We start from the raw sequence: 4900 nt of genomic DNA, 5'->3' as shown, positions 1-4900 counted from the left end.
AAAGACATTAAGCCTGAAGAAAGTGCACTCAAGGGTACATAAACCTGTCTCAGAGCTGAGCCTTTAGAGTAATCCTGCCTGAGCCTTTAAGATGCTTTGTGGGCCTTTGAAGGTACTGTTCAGTTTGACACGGGAGGAAAATACTCTGCGAATAAGTAACATGCCTTACTTTAGTATAACTGTAATTGATTTCTTGTTTCTAACAGGCTTTGAGTGGAAAAGCTCCTCTTACAAGTAGAAAGAAAAGTAAACTGTTTTCCTTAGAGCTGCAAAAGTTAATGAAAAGTAAATTATGTAAGAATGAAGTACCCAGAATTAATAATTGCTTTCACTCTCATAGCGAGAAAATTCTTCAGAGCCAATGTGAGAGTTGTGATTTACAAAAAGGGAAATCACAGAAATTTGAAAATGGGACCTGCTTTTTTTTTTTGCTAGAAGCACATATTTGAAGCCTTAAAAAATGAGTGTCTATATTTTGAGGTTTCTTCTAATAAATATAAAGTACAAAGCAAGAAATGTAACGTCGTGGGGTACTGGTGGCTCACGCCTGTAATCCTAGCTACCCAGGAGGCTGAGATCTGTGGATTGCAGTTCAAAGCCAGCCTGAGCACGAAAGTCAGTGAGACTCTTGTCTCAATTAGCCAGCAGAAAACCAAAAGTGGTGCTGTGGCTCAAAGTAGTAGAGCACTAGCCTTGAGCAAAAGAGTTCAGAGACAGTGATCAGACCCTGAATTCAAGCCATACAACCGATCCAGAAAGAAAATGCAATGTCAAACAAAATTTGAAGTTATAAGTAACACATTGGGTTTCCATTTAAAGAGCTCCTTGGGTGGGTGACATAAAATTTATCGATGGCTGCTGAGCTCATGGTGAGAACTTACTGTGTTTAGACCTAACTGGGCATTGTTCATAAAGAAGCGTTTGAGTCAGCGGTTGGAATGACTAACAGTCAACTCCCAGCCCCACCATTTATCTTCCTTGACCTGGACACATTACCTAGCCCCACAGTTCTCATCTTGGAAGAGCCCCACAGGAGCCTGGCTCTGGTGCTCACACCTGTAATCCTAGCTAGTCAGAAGGCTGAGATCTAATGGTCATGACTTGAAAACAGCCCAGGTAAGAAAGTCCTTGAGACTTTGATCTCCAACTAACCAGCAAAAAGCTGCAAGTGAAGGTGTGGCTCAAATGGTAGAGCATCAGTCTCGAGTAAGAAAAAAGCTAAGGCACAGTGCTCAGACACACACACACACACACGCACCCCAAAGCCTGGGAACCAGAAAACCAGGAAACAACACAAAACGAGAGAGAAACAATTGGACTGGTGAAGAGAGAACAGGTAACTTGAGCTCTAGGCCGTTCCCTCCATCAACTTGATGTCACGAGCTCTTCCCTCACCTCACAGGCCACCATGGGGAGGAGTGGAATCCTGGAGTGTGAACTCATGGACTTTCCTGCCCCAGCTGGTTTGGAACCATAACCCTCCTCTCCCAGTCTCCAGAGTAGCTAGGATTGCAAGGCTGAGACCAGAGAACATGGAAGGAAGCTATCTACTGGATGGATCTCACGGTCCCCAGCTGCCAGGGTGGAAAGCGGTGGAAAGGCCTATCAGGGCACACTTTCCTGAGGGATGATTCTCTCGGGAGGACTTTGGCTGGATGGGAAAGGCTCTTGAGGCCCAGCTCTCCAGTGTACCTACACTGTGGTTTTGGGCACTGAACTTATCTATGGTTGGGTCTCTTTGTCTTGTGGAGGTCAAAGACAGCATTTATGTATAAATACAAAAAAAAAAAAGCCTACAAGAGCTGGGTTATTGGGAGGAAAATATAGCAAAGAAATTCTTTTTTTTTGGGGGGGGGAGTTGGGGTTTGAACTCAGGACCTGAGCACTGTCCTTGGGGCTTTCCTCAAGGCTAGCACTCTACCACTTGAGCCACAGGCATCCTTTCTGGCTTTTTCTACCCATGTGCTGCCGAGGAATTGAATCCAGAACTTTGTGCATGCTAGAAAAGCACTCTGCCACTAGGCCATGCTCCTAGCACAGAAATTCTTAAGGAGTGACATTAATCAAGGTGCATGTACTCATAAGCTGACATGTTGAATTGAAACCTCTTTGTACAACTACTTCCTGATAGTAAAATAAAATAAAATAAATTTAAATAACCCTCTCCCCCTCAGGGAATTTGAAAGGAGGCTTCTAGAATTGAACTTCTGGAATTCATTATTTTTTTGTTATGTGGATAACAGTTAGTAGTGGAGATTGTTCCTCTAAGTAATAAAAATTATTTCCAGCAAAGAATGATAGCAGAAAATAAGAACTGCAGCTCTCATGTACAACAGTTGAGCTCTCTGGCTGAGTTGTCATTATGATTTATGGGCTCCATATTTTACTGCCATGAGAACATTTGCAAAATTAAGCTAGAATTACCTCAGTTGACTGCAATTAGCCTAAGCTCCAAAGTTGAGTGCCAAAAATAAATCCTTGTTAATGCTAGACCCCAACAGTTGTATAAAGCAGGCTTTTAAAAGTTGGCTTCTGGAAACTAAATATGACTTGCTGCGAAAAAGGACGCATCATTAATAGATATGTTGCTCAGACTACTTAGACAGATTTCCTTTTAACAGTGTGACAGTGTTTATAGAAATAGCAAAGCTACACTGATGGTGATTTTTTTCCTTTCCTTAGTAATCTCCCTGAGTAAGGGACGCTTCAGTTTTATAAACATTATCCCACTCACACCCCAAACACTCAGCTTTATTTTTAGAGGTTAGCAATGGTGTTTGATCAAATTCCCCAAAAAGCAACATAATTGATTCCACAGGTGGGGAATCATTGATGATACCAGTGGCACCAGGATATCTCATTCCTCAAGCTGAGTCTCTGGGTACTCTTGGCCTGAGCTATGGATCTTGTTTCAAAGCAAACTCAGATGCCAGTGTTTCATAACTAAAGGTTGAATCACTTCCATGAGTGCCATGTGGCATTAAATATCTTTTTTTTTAATGGTGGCAAAACAATATCCAAGTTACCATCTTAATACTTACAGTTGTACAGTTTGGTAATAAGTACATTTACCTGTTAAACAACAGCTATCTAAAACTGTTTTGGATTTTTTTTTTCTGTGCCAGTGCTGGGATTTGAATTCAGGGCCATGACGCCATCCCTGACTTTCTTTTGTTCAAAGCTAGTGCTCTATCACTTGAACTTTAGCTCCACTTCCTGCTTTTTTGGTAGTCTCACAGACCTTCTTACCTGGATTGGCTTTGAATTGCAATCCTCAGATCTCAGCCTCCTGAGAAGCTAGGATTATAGGTGTGAGTTACCAGTGCCTGGCTCCAAAACTGGTTTTCATCTTACAAAACTGAAATCCAATGCTCATTAAATAATACCTATATTCCCTGGGTGCTACTGTTCTAGTCTCTAGCTCTCTGAATTTGACTACTTCTGGTACTAGGTATCAGTTGGGAGCTTATTCATGTTTTTCTTTTCTGACTCTTTGTTTCATTTTGCCACACTGTCCTCAAAGTTTACCCAAGTTGGAGAACATGTCAGAATTTTCTCAAGACTAAATTCCACATTTGTTTTTCCACATTTGTTGTAATTCCACATTTGTTTATCCATCTATTGATTCATATGTGGCCTCTACCTTTCATAGTTTTAAATAATGCTGCCACACGCACAGATAAAACTTCGAGACTTCATTTCCAACACTTGGAAGTGAAATTGCTGAATCACATGGCAAATTCATTTTTACTTTTGGCGGGCATTTCCTTTCTTCTTTCCACAGCAGCAAGACCAAGAAGGTCTCGATTTCTCTGCATCATTCCAACTCTCGTTACTTTCTTTTTAAGACTTTAAAAAAAAAAAGCAATTCTATTGTGCAACAGGTGATATTATTTTGGGGTGAGGGGAGTCCTGGGATTTGTATTCAGATCCTAGGCACTGTCCCTGAGGTTTTGCTCAAGGCTTTCACTATACCACTTCAGCTATAGCTCCAACTTCCAGCTTTTTGGAGGTTAATTGAAGACTTTCCTGTCTGCGTTGGCTTTGAACCATTATCTCAGCCTCTTACTATTGCAGGCATGATCCACCAGTTCTGGTTTACACATTGACTATCTTTTCATGAGCCTATTGACTGTTTGTGTATTGTTTTTTTCTAGAAAAAAATGACTTTCAGTTCCTTGCTTGGTTTATAAATCAGATTGCTTGGTTTTCTTTGTTGGTTGTTGAGTTGTAGGAATTCTTTATATTCTGGATTTGTATGGTTTGCAAATGTTTTCTCTCATTTCATGGGATGTTCTTTCAGTCTTATTATAATTTTTGATATACAGAAAATTTAAATTTCTTTTTTGTTGTTGTTGGTGGTGGTGGTTGTGGGGCTGTAACATTGGGTCCGAACTCTTCAGCTCAAGGCTATCGCTCTACTCCTGGATCCACAGAGCCACTTCCAGTTTTTTGGTGGTTAACTGGAGATAATAATCTTTCAGACTTTAATGCCCCGGCTGGCTTTGAACCACAATCCTCAGATCTCAGTCTCCTGAGTAGCTAGGATTACAGATGTGAGCCATCACACCCAGCCAGAAAATTTAAATTTTGAAGTAAGACAACTTACCATTTTATTTTGCCTGTGATTTTTGAGTCAAATGCAATAAATCACTGTCAGATCTACTGCCCAAAAGCCTTTCCCTCTGTGTAATTTTTTTCAAATTGTTTCATTTTAGTTCTATCTATTTTTTTTTTTGTCATGGGGCTTGAACTCTGGGCCTGGATGCTGTCCCTGAGCTCTTCAGCTCAAGGCTACCACCCTACCCCTTGAGCCACAGAACCACTTCTAGTTTTCTAGTGGTTAATTGGAGATAAGAGTCTCACAGTCTTTAATACCTGGGCTGGCTTTGAACCGTGA

This window comes from Megascapheus bottae, chromosome 1 (assembly GCF_031878675.1).
Source record: "Megascapheus bottae isolate mThoBot1 chromosome 1, mThoBot2.hap1, whole genome shotgun sequence".
NCBI lineage: Eukaryota > Metazoa > Chordata > Mammalia > Rodentia > Geomyidae > Megascapheus > Megascapheus bottae.
Note: the sequence above shows the minus strand (reverse complement) of the source record.